The sequence below is a fragment of the Panthera tigris genome, chromosome B3 (assembly GCF_018350195.1).
Source record: "Panthera tigris isolate Pti1 chromosome B3, P.tigris_Pti1_mat1.1, whole genome shotgun sequence".
NCBI lineage: Eukaryota > Metazoa > Chordata > Mammalia > Carnivora > Felidae > Panthera > Panthera tigris.
Genome location: NC_056665.1, coordinates 126,412,438 through 126,431,637, shown reverse-complemented (window position 1 = coordinate 126,431,637; position 19,200 = coordinate 126,412,438). Strand labels below are relative to the sequence as shown.

At 37.8% G+C, this 19,200-nt stretch overlaps 1 long non-coding RNA gene across 3 annotated transcripts in view; it reads right to left on the bottom strand.

Moving 5' to 3' along the window:
* LOC122239676 overlaps window positions 1-19,200 on the bottom strand; it is a 279,979-nt gene that overhangs the window by 226,543 nt on the left and 34,236 nt on the right. For all 3 annotated transcript variants that reach the window (XR_006219021.1, XR_006219020.1, XR_006219022.1), the window contains exon 2: window positions 15,367-15,486. This is a non-coding gene — a long non-coding RNA (uncharacterized LOC122239676). The remainder of the gene's footprint in view (window positions 1-15,366; window positions 15,487-19,200) is intronic.

The window sequence follows — 19,200 nt, the reverse complement described above, 5'->3', positions numbered from 1 at the left end:
ATCCTTTGTAGACTTTACTACCCTTTGGAGAACACTTTCCAATTTGATTGTATACCAAATAAAAATTTTACCCAGTTTCTGAAATACTAATAGGCATTTAAAATCTGGAGGAAAAAAATAATAAGACATGGCTCCTACTTCAAAGAAGCCATCTTCAGTGGCTCTAAGATTAAAAGCTAGCTCCCTTATCCTACCACTCAGACATGTTTCTACTTGCACAAATATCAGTAAAAACAGGATTATTAATATATATTAGCAATGTATCAGCAAGATCAGCCCATCACATGGAGTCTCTCACATCGTTATGGTTAGATGGCTTAGTCACATGGCTGGTGGTAGACAATGGCTGTTAGTTGGAAGTTCAGCTAGGAATACAGACCAGAGCACCTGCACATGACCTCTCCATGTGGCTTGGGCTGCTCACAAGCAAGGAGGCTGATTTCAAAGAGAGATAACTCCAAGAAGAAAAACTCAAAAGAATTTAGTTGAAAACTTCAAGCCTTCTTTGGACTTGGCCTTGGAAATCCACAAACACCACAACCATCTATTTTCTTGGTTCAGAATTCAAGAAGCAACCCAGATTCAAAAAAAAAAAAGCACAGCAAGGCAGGAATACTGGAAAGAATGATCTATTTGGTGACCAAATTTAGAAACCAGATACTATACGTAGTATTTTAGCTATCCATTAAAAATGCTAGAAGATTCTGTGGAAAATTCATAGATAGTAACTACTTGTTAAAGCAGCAATAAGTGTTGGCTTGTTTACCATACAGGTGTCTGCATGTGGTAACAAAGCATGTCACTAGTTGAAATGATAACATAGATGTCTGGTGATAGGGAGCTTTGAGAGAATAGAACTGAAAGAGTTCAACAGTATACAGTCCTCTTGATCTATCAATTTTATTTCATTTTATTTTTTTATATTTTGGATCTATCAATTTTCTACTGAGCTATTAGGAAGTAAGGCTTATGCCATGTTTAAAAATAAAGAAAAGCCAAAATAAAAAGAATATTCTATATAAGTATGTTTAGATTGTTATATTTTCATTTTCATTTGTTTCCATATATTTCTTAATTTCTTCTCTAATTGCCTGGTTGACCCATTCATTCTTTAGTAGGGTGTTCTTTAGCCTCCATGCTTTTGGAGGTTTTCCAGACTTTTTCCTGTGGTTGATTTCAAGCTGCATAGCATTGTGGTCTGAAAGTATGCATGGTATGATTTCAATTCTTGTATACTTATGAAGGGCTGTTTTGTGACCCAGTATGTGATCTATCTTGGAGAATGTTCCATGTGCACTCGAGAAGAAAGTATATTCTGTTGCTTTGGGATGCAGAGTTCTAAATATATCTGTCAAGTCCATCTGATCCAATGTATCATTCAGGGCCCTTGTTTCTTTACTGACCACGTATCTAGATGATCTATCCATTTCTGTAAGTGGAGTGTTAAAGTCCCCTGCAATTACCACATTCTTATCAATAAGGTTGCTTATGTTTGTGAGTGTTTTATATATTTGGGGGCTCCTGTATTCGGCGCATAGACATTTATAATTATTAGCTCTTCCTGATGGATAGACCCTGTGATTATTATATAATGCCCTTCTTCATCTCTTGTTACAGCCTTTAATTGAAAGTCTAGTTTGTCTGATATAAGTATGGCTGCTCCAGCTTTCTTTTGACTTCCAGTGGCATGATAAATAGTTCTCCATCCCCTCACTCTCAATCTGAAGGTGTCATCAGGTCTAAAATGAGTCTCTTGTAGACAGCAAATAGATGGGTCTTATTTTTTTATCCATTCTGGTACCCTATGTCTTTTGGTTGGTGCATTTAGTCCATTTACATTCAGTGTTATTATAGAAAGATACGGGTTTAGAGTCATTGTGATGTCCGTAGGTTTCATGCTTGTAGCGATGTCTGTGGTACTTTGTCTCACAGGACCCCCTTAGGATCTCTTGTAGGGCTGGTTTAGTGGTGACGAATTCCTTCAGTTTTTGTTTGTTTGGGAAGACCTTTATCTCTCCTTCTATTCTAAATGACAGACTTGCTGGATAAAGGATTCTCGGCTGCATATTTTTTCTGTTCATCACATGGAAGATCTCCTGCCATTCCTTTCTGGCCTGCCAAGTTTCAGTAGAGAGATCGGTCACGAGTCTTATAGGTCTCCCTTCATATGTTAGAGCACGTTTATCTCTAGCTGCTTTCAGAATTTTCTCTTTATCCTTGTATTTTGCCATTTTCACTTTGATATGTTGTGCAGAAGATCGATTCAAGTTACGTCTGAAGGGAGTTCTCTGTGCCTCTTGGATTTCAATGCCTTTTTCCTTCCCCAGATCTGGGAAGTTCTCAGCTATTATTTCTTCAAGTACACCTTCAGCACCTTTCCCTCTCTCTCCCTCCTCTGGAATACCAATTATGCGTAGATTATTTCTCTTTACTGCATCACTTAGTTCTCTAATTTTCCCCTCATACTCCTGGATTTTTTTATCTCTCTTTTTCTCAGCTTCTTCTTTTTCCATAATTTTATCTTCTAGTTCACCTATTCTCTCCTCTGCCTCTTCAATCTGAGCCGTAGTTGTCTCCATTTTATTTTGCAACTCGTTGATAGCATTTTTTAGCTCCTCCTGGCTGTTCCTTAGTCCCTTGATCTCTGTAGCAAGAGATTCTCTGCTGTCCTTTATACTGTTTTCAAGCCCAGTGATTAATTTTATGACTATTATTCTAAATTCACTTTCTGTTATATTATTTAAATCATTTTTGATCAGTTCATTAGCTGTTGTTATTTCCTGGATGTTTTTCTGAGGGGAATTCTTCCGTTTCATCATTTTGGATAGTCCCTGGAGTGGTGTGGGACTGCGGGGCACTTCCCCTGTGCTGTCTTGAATAACTTGCGTTGGTGGGCAGGGCCGCAGTCAGACCTGATGTCTGTCCCCAGCCCACCGCTGGGGCCACAGTCAGACTGGTGTGTGCCTTCTCTTCCCCTCTCCGGGGCGGGGGGCGGGGATTCACTGTGGGGTGGCGTGGCCCATCTGGGCTACTTGCACATTGCCAGGCTTGTGGTGCTGGGGATCTGGCGTATTAGCTGGGGTGTATAGGCAAGGTGCACAGGGGCAGGAGGGGCAGGCTCAGCTCGCTTTTCCTTTGGAGATCTGCTTTGGGAGGGGCCCTGCGGCACCAGGAGGGAGTCAGACCCGCCGGAGGGATGGATCCGCAGAAGCACAGAGTTGGGTGTTCGTGCAGTGCAAGCAAGTTCCCTGGCAGGAACTGGTTCCCTTTGGGATTTTGGCTGGGGGATGGGCGAGGGAGATGGCGCTTATATAAGTATGTTTAAATTGAAGGAAATAACTTCAGAAAACAAATTCTAGATTACTATCAAGATTAAGAACAGACAGGGGCACCTGGGTGGCTCAGTCGGTTAAGCGGCGGACTTCGGCTCAGGTCATGATCTCGCGGTCCGTGAGTTCAAGCCCCGCGTCGGGCTCTGTGCTGATAGCTCAGAGCCTGGAGGCTGTTTCAGATGCTGTGTCTCCCTCTCTCTGACCCTCCCCCATTCATGCTCTGTCTCTCTCTGTCTCAAAAATGAATAAATGTTAAAAAAAAATTAAAAAAAAATCTTTAAAAAAAAAATGATTAAGAACAGACAGTACATATTATGACTTGTTGGTTCAAAGATATCAATACCTAAATATAAATTTGGACTTAGATTCAAAATTTCAATTTCAGAAATTGGCAAACAATGGGTATTCAAATGGCAATCTTCTTTCAAATTTTTCCAATGCTTAGGGCGCCTGAGTGGCTCCATCGGTTAAGCGCCTGACTCTTGATTTCAACCCAGGTCATGATTTCACGGTTCGTGAGATCAAGCCCTGCCATGGGCTCTCCACTGACAGTGCCGAACCTGCTTGGGATTCTCTCTTTCCCTCTCTCTCTGTCCCTCCCCTACTCTCTCTCATGTTCTCTCCCTCTCAAATAAATAAACTTAAAAAAAAATATACTTCAAATCTTTCCAATGCTTTAGACTGACTATCAGATTAATGTGTGGTCTAATTTATCTTTTTTTAATTTTTTTTTAATTTTACTTATTTTAAGAGAGAGAGAAAGAAAGTGAGCATGAGAGTGGGAGGCACAGAGAGACAGGGAGAGAGAAAATCCCAAGCAGACTCCATGCTGTCAGCACAGAGCCTGATGCGGGGCTCAAACCCAACCGTTAGTTAGATCATGACCTGAGCCAAAGTCAAGAGTCAAATACTCAACCAAATGAGCCATCCAGGCGCCCCTATCTTAAAAACAAAATATAGTTCATATTACAACCCAAGATATAGAGATCTATTTGTGAGTGGATGTATGTGTCTTAACACACATATAATCCTGAATTCACAGTTTATACTTTATGTAAAGGATATTTTTTCCTTCTTAATTACTGTCACATAAATCTCATCTCAGTTATTACAAGGTAATCATATCTTCAGATCTAGAATTCCCCAATTCTAATGTTAAAAAATATTGCTGTGTTTAAGCCAGAAAATTGTTGTAAAAGTGAATTAAAGGAACCTCTGCAGAAGCTATATTTTAACTACTGCATATAAATACTTCAGTGACTTTTGACATTCTTTATTACTCATTGGATTTCTGGCTTTTTAGTTTTGTGTAGTAATATATTTATTTGGTTTTGTCCAATAGCAATATTAGCAAATATTGCTCTCCTCCAAAATAAGTCTGCTTGAATAATGGTGCCTCTGAAATCTTCAGCAATGCCTTTCTTTTCCTTTCTGCATTCCTAGCAAAGTCACGTCTGTTGTGGAAAATTATGCTGATTATATTCCATTGCACCTGTGTTGACATGTTTCTGAGAGATGATTTTACCAAGGTTGTGTGCCAGTGGAGGGAATAACTTCTGGGTGGGATTTCTGTTTAAATGCTACAGTCCCCATCTGGAAATTCAGGTAACTCATAACACATATGAAATTGAATCTGTTAATTTAAATTAACTTTAGAGAAAATGTTCCCCTGTCATCTAGGCTCCCAATTTTCCCAGAATTATCTGTGAACCAAGAAGATGGCAATTTGAGTTACTTTGTATCTTTAACCACTGAAATTGAAGCTGAATTAACTTGCAGATAACAGCTCACCATTGCTAAACTGATGATTTCAAAGTTGAATATGAACCTAACAGTGGAGAATTATTTCTTAAATTACTCTAAAATAAACCAGACAGCAGGAACACATTTGGGCTAAATTTACTCTCATTACCTTAAAAGAAGAAAGAAAAACTGAGGCTCATTTTACATACCATTATTGACTTTTCTAAGCTAATGTTTTCTTTTATATCCCATCAGCAAGACTTGCCGAAAGGATTTGTTGTGTGCTTCAGTAGAGGAATGCAAACTGCTCTGTTTACCTGTCTCCTGGACTGTCCTCAGGAGAAAGGAGGGTGGGGAGGTGTGTGCGGAGACAGTTCTCAGAGGGAAGTATATTTGTCTAAGAACTCACAGGAAAAAAGCCATAAGGATATTCTTCCTTTTTCCTCACCAAATGGTAAACATTCATTAATGAACCAACACATCAAACAATATGTTAAGGCCAACCAAGGAGCAGATACTAGTAACTTTGAGGGTACACATTAATCAACACAGTAGGACAAGAATAGATTTCACTCTATTTAAACAAACAGGGATAAAAATAACAATATGCCAGTGAATGGGACAAAGCAAGAAATCTGGGCATCCAAAGGACATGCAAATAATTAAAACTCAAGATAACTAAGAATTAGAAAGACAGGTAAACTAGAAAAAGCCTCCTGAGTGAGACAGTGAAATATGGAGAACAAGTCTATTACAATAACAAAAAGAAAATCGCCCCTTTATTGCCCATATTCCATAGCTCCAGTCAATGTTTTTGGCACATAGCAAGTATTTAATGAACATGTGTTGCTTTGAATTAAACCCTGATGAACTAAAGACTGAAAAGTTTGTTGTCCCAGAGCAGCATCATTGCTGAGAGTCAAAGATCAAATTCAGATTTGGGTTCCCCTTAGGATTTGAGAAGAGTGAAGGAAAGATTTTGATGAAGCTATTAACTTCAGATGCATCTGCGAAATTTAATGAATGAGAGCCACTGGGTCTCACAGGAGACACAATCTCATCTCAAATGAGACACTCATACGAGATATCTCATAGGAGAGATGCCTTTGGGCCCTTAAGGCATATGACTTTCTAGAAGTTCTATGTCTGGCTTCCTCGACGATAGTCTTCGTGCCATACGCATTTGAACTGCCATCGGCACATCCACCCACTGTAGCCAGGCAGCAAAAGTCACCAAGAGAAAAAAAAATGCCGCTCCTATACCTCTAAACTTACTAGATTTTCCCTTTGAACACATTTGCCCTCTCTCCTCCACTAGATTTTCTCTTTGAATACATGTGTCTTTTTCTCCTTCACTAACAAATGAGAAAAGAGACAGAACACATATGACAGCATCCTAAGAACACCTCCTAAGTTTTACACAGATCTTTGGAGGACTTCTCTGAGACAGCTTTGGGGCCATACTCAGTACTTTGCCCTGTGCCAAAAAATAACACTTTCATTTTCTCAATACACAACCAAGAAAAATAGATTTTATTGAGAATGTCACAGAGAGATAGGTTAGAGAAGCAAACCATACCTCACAGAGTAAACTTAAATCTCCATTGATTTTTTAACATTTATTTATTTTTGAGACAGAGACAGAATGTGAGCAGGGCAGGGGCAGAGAGAGAAGGAGACACAGAATCCGAAGCAGGCTCCATGCTCTGAGCAGTCAACACAGAGCCCAACACGGAGCTCAAACCCACAAACTGTGAGATCATGACCCGAGCCAAAGTCAGACGCTCAACCAACTGTGGCACCCAGGAGCCCCGAATCAAATCTCCATTTAGACATCACTGCTATTCTTCCAAAGGCCCTCTCTGGTTGCCAGTCATCTCACCCCTCACCCGTGCTGTCTCTTCTTCACTGCAGCCTCTAGACTCCTGTAATGTTCTACACAATTCAGCTTTACCTCTTGTGTACCCCATTATGCAAAAAAAGCCACAAAAGTGATGACCCTATAGCTTCATTTACAAATTAGCTCATTAACTATCTTGTATTATTTAAGAAATTTCTTACAGGTCTTACCTTTCATCCAAAGTAGCTAATCAGAGTACCTATCTAAGAAAATAATTGTCTTTCTATGGGGAATTTTGTTGCTTAGACCATAGGATTTTCTCTAGACTATTCTTTTTTTTCTTAATTTTTTTTTACATTTATTTATTTTTGAGAGACAGAGAGAGAGCACAAGTGGGGGAGGGGCAAAGAGAGACAGGGAGACACAGAATCCAAAGCAGACTCCAGGCTCTGAGCTGTCAGCACAGAGCCTGATGAGGGGCTCAAACTCATGAGCTGTGAGATGAATGACCTGAGCCGAAGTCAGACGCTTAACGGACTGAGCTACCCAGGTGCCCCCAGACTATTCTTAACGGTAAAAAACATAATGTTTCAGTATAGCCATTCTTAGCCATTGCTGCCAAGCTACGAAAAGGAGGTAGAAAGTTAAAATGGAATCAGGGAGAGACCAGGTAAAATGTAAAGGAGGAAACTTAATAAGACAGAATGGTGTGCGAGGTCACAGACATATTATTAATATCTCTAAAATTCAGTTTTCTTGAAGGCAAATTAAAATAATAATGGTAATGATCCACGAGGGTTATTTTGACATTTTTTGAGAATAAACTGAATTAACAAATGTAAAACAGTTTGCACAGTTCCTAGTGAAACTCCAAATGATGTTCATCTTCCTATTCCCATTTGCCTGAATGGAGGGTAAAAGAAGGAAGCATTCTAGGTACGAATAAAAACTAAGTACACAGAACAGAGAATGGGAAAAAAAAGAAGGTCTATTCAGAGTGAAATAATGCTGCATGGGAAAAGCATTCAAATATTAATATCTCAAATTGAAAGAATTTCATGTTCATGATTTTTGTCATATTCTTGCCTCAGGAGTTATTGCAATTTATTTAGTAAAAGCAACTACCCAAATTCTGTTTGCTGGTAACTCATGGGAAAATAATGATTTTGTGAAATTTTATTCTCTATTCTGCAAAGAAGCTAAAGAGACTTAAGGCAGTTGGATACTATTGCTATAGTTTTGCCTCCTCACCTTTTTTCTTTTTGTTTTAAATACAAGTTAGTTAACATACAGTGTAGTCTCGGTTCTAGAAGTAGAACTCAGTGATTCATCTCTTATATATGACACCCAGTGCTCATCCCAAAAAGTGCCCTCCTTAATGCCAATCACCTATCTACCCATCCACCCATCCATTTCCCCTCCAGCAATCCTCAGTTTGTTCTCTGTATTTAAGAGTCTCTTACAGTTTGCCTCCCTCTCTGTATTTTTATCTTATTTTTCCTTCCCTTCCCCTATGCTCATCTGTTATGTTTCTTAAATTCCACATAGTGAAGTCATATATTTGCCTTCTTACCTTCTCTAAACAGGGACTACTAGTGGGATTGAGAGGAAACCAAAGAATTTTTCCCTCTGAAATATCAGTCTGGAAGGCCACTCAATTTAGATATAGGACTGCAACCAAGCAACGCATAAGAGCCTAATTTTTAAACATGACTTCATCAACATGACCCTCCAAGTTCACTTTATTCTATTTGCTTTCTTCCTTTACTGATACATCTTTTGTTTTGATATTCTCTGGACAAATTGTCATGAGAAATTATTTGTCTGTGTCAAAATTCTTACTCAAGGATGTATTTATTCAGAAATTGTAATGGATCATCAATTCTTCAACTATACAATGGCAATGGACTAGGTCATCTCTACATATCTGTCATTTCTTTGTCTATGTTGCATAACAACATTTGACCTATTATTTGAAATTAATAGCCCAGGAAGGAAAGCAAGCCTACTCCAAGTTATAATATCAATAATAAAAATAATGACGTTTGTTGGTAAGTATAGATCGTGGCATAATGCAAACCATCTGTAATAAAGCACTTTATATTGAGCAAGACAGACTTAACAATCCCCTCAGCTTTACTAAACTTTAGATAGGTTTCTTCCAGACTATAGGCTCCTGACCTCCATTACAGCATTTACTGTAGAAAACTTGCAATCATAAATTTTCCTCTGGCCCTTTAAGATCTAAATCTTCTTCCAGTCTCACCTGTTTGACAATTTGGAAATGTCTTTCTTAAGGACCTGTAAACCATCTCTTCAAAATGTAATCATCAATAAAGACAGTGTTCCGGGGTGCCTGGGTGGCTCAGTCGGTTGAGCGGCCGACTTCGGCTCGGGTCATGATCTCGCGGTCCGTGAGTTCGAGCCCCACGTCAGGCTCTGTGCTGACAGCTCGGAGCCTGGAGCCTGTTTCAGATTCTGTGTCTCCCTCTCTCTGACCCTCCCCCGTTCATGTTCTGTCTCTCTCTGTCTCAAAAATAAATAAACATTAAAAAAAAAAATTTAAAAAATAAATAAATAAATAAATAAATAAATAAAGACAGTGTTCCTATCTTCCAGTATCTGTGAGAGAGTTGGAGCCTTAGATAAACAACAATCAGCAAACACACAAGGCCTAATCACACTGACAAATACTCCTCATACTCTCAAGCACTTTCCCACTAACTCACCTCAGTGCTTAAAAACTCTCCCACCCTGTTTCAATGGAGTTGAGTCTGGTGAGGGGAAGAAAAGTTTTCCTTCACCCTTTTAGGATTCCTGACTAGATCTGAAAATTAAACTTACAAAGAGAGAGATTAATGGGAAAAAATATACAAATTATTTAAGTTTTATATGATGGACACCTTTGTAAGGAAATGAAAACCCAAGGGAAGAGTTACACCTGTGTATTTTTATGCTCAGTTCAATGAGGAGTACAGAGCTGTGGAGGAACAGGGCAGGTTAGGAGTATGAGGAAAATGTCACCCACTGGAGGGAACTAGCAAAGCCTGTTTGTTAGTGCTCTTCTTGGCATCCCTATGTCTTTGGAGAGAAGGACTGGAAGGTACCTCTCTCATGAGGATTTTATGATGTGTTACAGGGAAGAAGACTAAGAGGAAGAGGAGAGCAGAATGACCTTCCTGTTCCTTCCATTTCCTCAAATTTCTTCAGCTTATAATATACAATATGCCAAGATGCCATACTTTGGGATAGAATGTCCTAAACACCATTAAGTTCAAATTCTCTCCCTTATTGCAACAGACTAAGTAAAATTTTCCTTGCTTATTTGACTTGTTCAGTACAATATTTATTTAATAATATGCATTATCTCAGGCTTTCTAATAAAAAGAGAAAATCATATTATTGGCTAGTGTTTATATTTGAGGGAACAAAAGATTATATCAGAGGCTCATTGCCACATAGCTATTATTCTTCTCCATTTTACCCAGTAGGAGAGACGTGATGACACAGGATTCACGCTTCATTTCTTTAAAGTAATGAGTTCATCCCCATTATGACTCAAGTCCCTCAAGTTGCTATTAAGTCACAAATTTAACCTACTTAACCATGTAAATAAAGCAAGGTGAGGAAGAGTGTGCTGATGTGAGTTAGGAGCCTAGCATTCAGGTTTCAGCTATTTAGGCCCATTCTGTTGTTAGAATATGACAACAGTATCTAAACCTTCTCCTTCTCCGATTGCTCATTTGTAAAGTAGCATAGTTGTGAGAGTTAGAGTTAGGAATATTCATTAACATTTATGGACACTTACTGTGTCCCATGCATTTTTAAAAAGTGGTTTACATATGCCAATACATTCAATGTTCCAATTAAGTCATAAGTAGCTAGATTATCATTCACATTTTACAAACCAGTAAACTCAAAGCAGAGATTAAGTATGTGCACATACAAACAATGCCAGGAAGTGGCAGAGCCAGGATGGGAAAGCACAGAGTCTGACACTGTCTAAGCCCATGCCCTTATCAAGCTACACAGCATCTCTACAGGTGTGAAATACCAGGCCCGGACTCAGGATGTGGCATATGGTGCACACTCAAAGAGTTTCATCATTGCCACCATTATGTACCCTTTTATTAATATGCAAATATGTCACTTCTGTTAGAATACTTTAATAAAATACAAACATAGATTATTTGGGGTCACATTTATAAGACAGGAAACTATTTGGTAAGCTATTGTATATATAAGTATATGTATATATACACACATTCATATATATGTGTATATATATATTTTTTAAGATTATATATATATACATATATATATATGAAATGAGAAGCTAGCATATCCCATCTCACATAGGATATTTGACAGACAAAATTATGTACATAATCAAAATATCTTATAGTATCCATTCCTGAAAGGAGAGTAACAAAGTGTGAACTTCAAGAGTGAGAGGGAGGAGGTTGGATTGGAGATGAGAATGGAAAACAAAACCAATACCTATTTCACAGGAGGGTAATTTTCCTTCCTTCCTTTAGTGTATCATTTAAATAATCTGTGCCATTAGAATAAACATAATTTCCCCCTAAATGCCTCAATGCAGTGTAAATAAAATAGATCATAAAGATGAAATCTTTAGATATAAAATTGTCAAAATTTCAAAAGGAGGCCAAAAGGACCTTTGCTGGATACCTTCTAAAAGGGCATGATCTTCTGTAGTCATAAAAAATGGAAGCCACTCTTAACAATGGAAGCATCATAATCTCATTTAACATTCATCCAAATGGATGAAGATGATAATTACTTTAAATCTGTGAGAGAAAGAATTAAAAAGCTAAGAGAATTTCAATAGTGCCTAAAACAAACTAGATAATTAAAGTGTCAATTGAATGCTTTACAACCAAAAAAAAGGTGTCTGTTTATATTCCCAGGTTTTATTCTGTGTGAAGATCATATATTGACAAATAAAAAAACTCGTGGTAAATCTTCTATTCTTATAGCAACACCATTTCCTCCTTGTCAGACTTTTTGCTAGAAAATTCCTTTTGTCATTTATGGAGCAACATCGATACCTTACGAAATCAGCTTATTGCCTCAAACTGTCTACAAATAAAGCCCAAAATCAATTTGTCTGATGAAAGGGCTGTAACTGCTTGTCAGTCAAATGATCACCGTGTCCCTTTTTATGCACCAATATGGAAGCTTTGCTGGTTGGCTTATTAATACTAAGACCCAGAGAAAAGATAACACTGTGAATGGATATGCAAATATTTCAAATTTTCTTTAAATTACCCACTGCAATCTTTGGCTAAAGGTGAACAGAATCTGGTAATTATTTTTATTGACATGTGTGTTTGCATACCAAGTGTTATTTCCAAAGGTTAATTATTTACATAACCTCTCTGAGTTATATCTCCTGCTGTCTTGGAATTTATCTCGGCACAACTTAAATTCAAAAAATCTAAATTTGCCTTTCTGTAGCATCCAAGAGTTATAAGGATGATTAAAAAGGAAGCACTAGGAATTTATTCAAACTTTTTATGAATGGTCTCATGAATGGTCTCCAAATATTTAGAAAATCTAGATCATGCTTAAAAATTTGACTCTACTTATAGATAAAAACATTTCTGACAAAATTGAAAAATAGAGAAATAACCTATATAAAGCATATAACACATTCAATTTGTATTACTATACAGTAAGACTATTACATATAAGAAACACTAAGATATTGTCTGTTTGCTTGTTTTTATTTAGTTATGGTTTGTTTCTGATTAGTTATCACATCAGCCATTCATTATATTTTCTTCCATTAAATATTAAATATTCCCTTCATGTGGTAAATAAATTTAGGCCCCTCATGACCCCCACTCTCCTAGTATTAATTCTGGTATTATTTCCCTTCCACTGAATGTGGGTGAGACCTGTGACTGGCTTCTAACCAGGAAATGTGGCAAAGATGATTGGATGTCACTCCTATGATTACGTTATGTAAAATTTCACCTTGCTAGCAATCTATCTAAAGACTCTCAAACACTATTTAGAGATTGTCCTATATGACTTGATAATGTAGGCAACCATGTTGAAAAAACCCAAGCGACAAGAAAATATGAGTGGCTTCTAGGAAGAAGGAAATGTGAGTGGCCTCTAGAAGCTGAGGGTGGTGGGCCTCCAACCAATAGCCAGCAAGAAGTCGAGGCCCTCAGTATTAACACCTCAAGGAAATTATTTCTGCCAACCAGCTGAGTGAGCCTGGAAGTGGGTTTTTCTCCAGCTGAGCCCCTTTTTAAGAACACAACCCAATGACCACCTTGATTATATCCTTGTAAAGCTGAGAACAGAGGATCCAGTTAAGCTCTGTCTGGACTCTTGATTTACAAATAACTTTTATGTAATGAATATGGGTCGTTTTATGCCACGATGTTTGTGGTAATTTGTAATGTAGCAACAGTAAGCTAATATGCTTCATATTTTGCTATTAACTAAATGATCATTCAAGTATTAAAGTACAAAACCCCAAAATTTATACTTGAACATGATAAAAAGAACAGAGAATAAAGAGTATGTGATGAAAATATGTCTTTCTCATAAGAAAACAAGTCCTACTTCTAAAATGTTAACCATTATTAAAGTATTCTTACATACCCTACCAAAAAGCTCCTGAACAATTTAAGTAATTTATGTGAGATTCTATTTAGCCATAATTTTTCCTGAATACATGTACTTAAAATTATTTAATTTCAATGAACGAAATGTATCAGTAAATAGATGTTTAATTTTTTTATTATTTTAAATCTATCAGTGAGATTAGAATATTTCCATTTATTCAACTGAAATTTGACCGCCCTTTCTTCCGTGAACAACGTTTATATCTTTTGCCCATTTTTACTTAGTAATTTATTATTTTCTTATCAATTTATGAAATTCACTAGTATATATTACTAATAGTAATATATATAATATACTATATTATATAATAAATATATAAGTATAAAATAAATATTTTTTAAAAACAGTATTTACTGAGTATGTGTTTTGCAATCTCATTTTTTTTATTTACTTCTTTAAAAATGCTGAGTGACCCACTAAAGTCAATTTTTATAGCTTTGAAGTTAAAAATACATTCCTAGGGGTTCCTGGATGGCTCAGTCGGTTAAGCATCTGACTCTTGGTCTCCGCTCACGTCTTGATCTCAAGTTTCCTGAGTTTAAGCCCTGCATTGGGCTCTTTGCTGGGCGTGAAGCCTACTTATATTAAAAAAGTTCCTATTCTTTTGATGAGTACAAAATATATTTAGCATAAATCCATTATACTGATAAATTCTTACATTATTACTTTTCTCTTCAAATATTTATAGAAACACAAAACTGTGGAGTATTACAACTATAATAAGACCTCTACTAACTTCTTTTTTTAATTTTTTTTTTAACATTTATTTATTTCTGAGAGACAGAGAGAGAGAGACAGAGCATGAGCAGGGGAGGGGCAGAGAGAGAGAGAAGGAGACACAGAATCTGAAGCAGGTTGCAGGCTCTGAGCAAGCTGTCAGCACAGAGCCTGATGCGGGGCTTGAACCCACAAACTGTGAGATCATGACCTGAGCCAAAGTCAGATGCTCAACCAACTGAGCCACCCAGGTGCCCCAACCCCTACTAACTTTCGACTGATTGAGATGATGGTTCTATGTTGTGTTTTTTATTTATATAAATTATATACTATCATTATTTTCTAGAGTAAAGATGTATACCCATATGTGTATGATTTGCTTTGCTCATCATTCCATATATAATCTTTGACTTACCATCTTGAACTGCTTTCCTTTTTTTTTTTAAGATAAATCTTTTCTGATATCCTGATTACCTTCCAGAGTTGATGAATTAGGTGATATCAAAATGATAAATGACTGGTAGATAATAATTTAGCAATCACTGTTATTTCCTCTCAACCCCATTGTACAACCAATGAAGAATTAGTGATAATAAGATAAAAAAAAATTTAGCTCTCTACTTCAAAAGAGAATCTCAGGTTTTTCAGAGTCAAAAATATTCCTAGAATGTGAAAAACAGCCAGTGGTATTTAAGATGTCAAAGCACTATGGAGATCACTTTGACAAAAATCCAGCAAATTGGAAGATGTAGTAGAGTTTAACTTCAACCAATATCCCATACACACACACACACACACACACACACACACACACACGCAGTCCAGTACAAATCCTGCCCCTGTGTCCAAGGAGATGTGTATGAAATTATTACCACAATATTATTCCTAAAAACGAAAAACTAGGGAAACTAGCACTAACAGAAGAATGGATAAATAAATTTGGTATATTTTTATTTGAAAAAAGGTAATATAACAAAAGAGCTAAAGCTGTAAGTACTATTAGCTGGAACAACAAATGCTGTGTATAATAGCTCAAAAACTATAGATAATTATTTCTTTACTTACAAAATATATAAAGCAGGTATTCTTCATCAGCTGTCAGCTTTTCTCCAAGTGGCACTTTGGGGACTAGGCTTTTCCACCTCGTAGTTCCCCATCCTCTAGGATCTTGTCATCATCTTCATCCTGCAAACAGAAATGCAAAGATGTCAGTGTTAGTTAAAATACTTGGACCAGAAATATCCCATCCTTTCCAGTCATGTTCCATTACATAGACCTCTATCATATGGCCACACTTACCTATAAAGGCTAGGAAATAGAGTCTAGCTGTATGACGCTTTCCCCCAAAAAAACAGATTTAAAAAATTAGCAGCTTGGTAGTTTTTGTTACACATATTGGGAGGCATTAATCTTACAAACATAATATTGAGGAAAGAAGGGCAAGTTGAAAAAGGACATGACTGATATATGTATATATAAAGTTCAAGCGCATGCAAACCCTACAGTGTTGAAGAAAGATGCTTACATAATACAAATATAAAGAAATCCATGGAAATGATCAATCCTAAATTCAAGAGAGTAGTTATCTTGAAAGTAAGGAAAGGGGGAATGTTGAGGTGAGGTACATAAGGGACACTAGTTTTTTATGTTTTATTTTTTAAACTATGCACATATGTTCTTACACAGAATATTTCAAAATATATTTTTAAAATAACCTGATAAACCATGATTCTTTTTGGGAGAAAATATAAGACACATAAGGCAACCAGCTATCTAGATTATCTTACTAAGTTGGTTGTGTGGATGGGTGAAAAGTTAGAACTAAGATTGCACGATGCTAACATATCTCAGAGCGCTAATTAGTACTTGCGTTTATATGAAAGAAGAGAATAGGTACATTTGTGTGATAAACAAAGATCTGCAGATGGGTAGTAAAATGAAGAACTAGAAGCCTTTTTAAAATCTATGTGCACGTTCCTAAAAAATGTTTCCTCTTTAAGTCAGAATGTTATAGCATTATGTTCTCTAAGACATGATGAAATGTGCCTATTGGCTCTAATCAATTTAAGAAAAACCCACACTAGCAAGAATAACAAGTGGGGTGGCTTACTGTGAATTCCACTAAGGAAGACTGGGAAATCGCATCATCTTAGTGAAAATTTATTCTGTTGACTTCTTTAGCTTTTCTTTGCTTAAGGACTAACTTGTCATGGTGATAATGCCTTGAAGTATCTCCTACTATATTAAACTGTTTTATTGTACTTTTTTCTGAAGCACTGATAATTTCATATTAGTATTCTTAAAGTATGTCCTTGGCAAGATATCTAAGTACCTTTAAAATTATTTTAATTAACCAATTAATCTTTATTTTGTCCATTAGTATATTTGAAGATATGAAGCACTTATCTGTACTCAATTACTGCCAAATACTTAAGGTTAAAAATTTGCTTCTTGGACAAAAATCGAGCAACACAAGAAGTCCAATTATTGTTGTCATAATTGGAAGTTGGAATAATTGAAAACAAATAGTGATGGCTAAACAGTGAGAACAGTAGATAATACCTGCCTGGAAATTCAGAGAAAGGTCATTAAGAAAACCTTCACAGAGGAGAACAGAGTTTATGTTGGGGTTTGTAGCCTATTATTTCACTGTGAAGAGAAAAGACAGGAACAGATTTTAAAATGATATTTATTTAGAATATATTATCCCTGAAAGAAATCACAAATGTCTATGTTATGTGAAAAGACTGGCAGGTACAGGGAACTATTCAATTCCTTCTCTACCTACTGAAACACTATATAGATACATTTCCATAGCCATAAAAGAGGATTTTATTTAAAATTTATCTGTGAAAATTATTTACTTCAACAAAGTTAGTAGAATGATACACGAAGGTACAACTACCATATATTCTCAACACGTTTCTTTTTTTTTTCCACTTTTTTTCTTTTTTGTTTTTTTAACATTTACTTATTTTTGAGAGACAGAGACAGCATGAGGACGGTAGGGGCAGAGAGAGAGGGAGACACAGAATCTGAGGCAGACTCAGGCTCTGACTTGTCAGCACAGAGCCCAATGTGGGGCTCAAACGTGCGAACCATGCAATCATGACCTGAGCCAAAGACGGACACTTAACCAACTGAGCCACCCAGGGACCCTGCAACACTAGTTTATAGGAAGTAAATAAATGTGATTTTTAAAATTATTGAATGTCTTTGGCTCTGGCAGGCATGCAGGCTGCATGCTCTCTTTTAAGAATTCAAACCTGGAGCTGATCCAACATGGTGGAGAAGTAGGGGGACTCAAAGTTCCCTCATCCCTCAAACACAGCAGTGTTGAGGCCAGAGGACTTGGAATTCCAAAAGTCCAGGCTACAGAGTGACAGAGCGCCTCCAGGGGCCCACTGGGACAACCTGGCAGGCCTTAGGTGCGATTGTGAACTGGGAGAGATAAAATGGGCAGCGTAGGCATGGAGGGGAGGGATCCCCTTCCGTGGAGAGGCAAAAGGAAGAGAAAGAGAGGCTGTGGAAGTGTAGGATTGTATTTGGAGAAGAGAAAAACCACAGGCTGGGAATCGGAAAAAACGGAGAAAGATCCTATCTCTAACTGCTATCTCTGGACTGGGGCAGGCTGCTCTGTTCAGGCACCTGGGGAGGAGGGGAGCTACCCCAGGCTCAGTAACTAGTTCAGAGGTACAGTCCACAGTGGGAGAAAGCAGTCTCCTCCCTTGAGTGTTGTGGGAAGAAGCTATATAGCCGTTCCAAGGACAAAGGACCCTGCCTGCTTCCACCAGCCAGACACCCTTTTTCAGCAGGGAGGAGTGGCACTTCCCCAGAACCAAGGAGTGAGGAGTGGGATCCCTTTAGACATCAGGGTTTGGATCCTAGACGAGTGCTAGGGAGGTACGGGAGCCTGTGGAGCCCGGGCGGGGGTGGGGGGAGGGACGGCCTACTCACACCTGCACAGCACCGCCAGGGCAGCCTGTAACAGAGTGGTTTGGGACACCCGGTCTGGGGAGGGGACACTGGGGTGTTGCCATTTTTCTCCCAGTCAGCAACAAGGTGGGGTCTCAGGGAACAGACAAGAGGCCGCGGTGGAGGGGGTACCTGCATACACCAAACCACGCCCCTCCGCTGGCGGTAACTGTGTATCTACTGGAGCAAGATTGACACGCCCAACCAGACAGCACTTCCTCCAGACCAGCGCAGCCGCCAGTTCCAAGGAAACCAGAGATTTTGAATTTTCTGATTTAGTTCTTGGACAATTATTACATTTTTTTTTCTTCTTATTTCTTCCCTTCTCTAGTCTCGTTGTTCTGGTTGTTGGTTTATTTAAGCAGACATATTTAGTCTATTCTCTCTATACCTGTTCTGTATCTCCTTCATTTCCCTCTCCCTCTCTCTCTCTCTCTCTCTCTCTCTCTCTCTCTCTCTGTCTCTCTCTGGATTAGGCCATATAGTTTCTTTGCCTGGTCAATTTTCTTTTATTTTCTTTTTCCCCACCCCTGTCATTTCTCTCTTTGTATGGGATAAGGCCTCTTCCACCAACACCACCCCCCTTTTTTAAATTTCTTTTTCTAGGGTTACTTCAAAGAAAAAATCAAAACACATCTGGTGGAGGGTCCAAACGATCACTACAAGTAGGGAGATAAAGCAACCAGAGTCACAACAACAGAGAGTAGGTAACACGCCTGAAAAAAAAACACCTCCTGAAGGGCCATGCCCTGGACAGTATATGACCCCTCTGTAATATAACAGTGCTCGCAGGTGTAGGACACATAACAAGTTTTAAAACACATAAAGGACAGAAAACCAGCCAAAATGACAAAAGAATTCTCTTCATAAGAAATTCCAGGAAGAAATGACAGCTAAAGAATTGCTCAAACAGATATACACAAG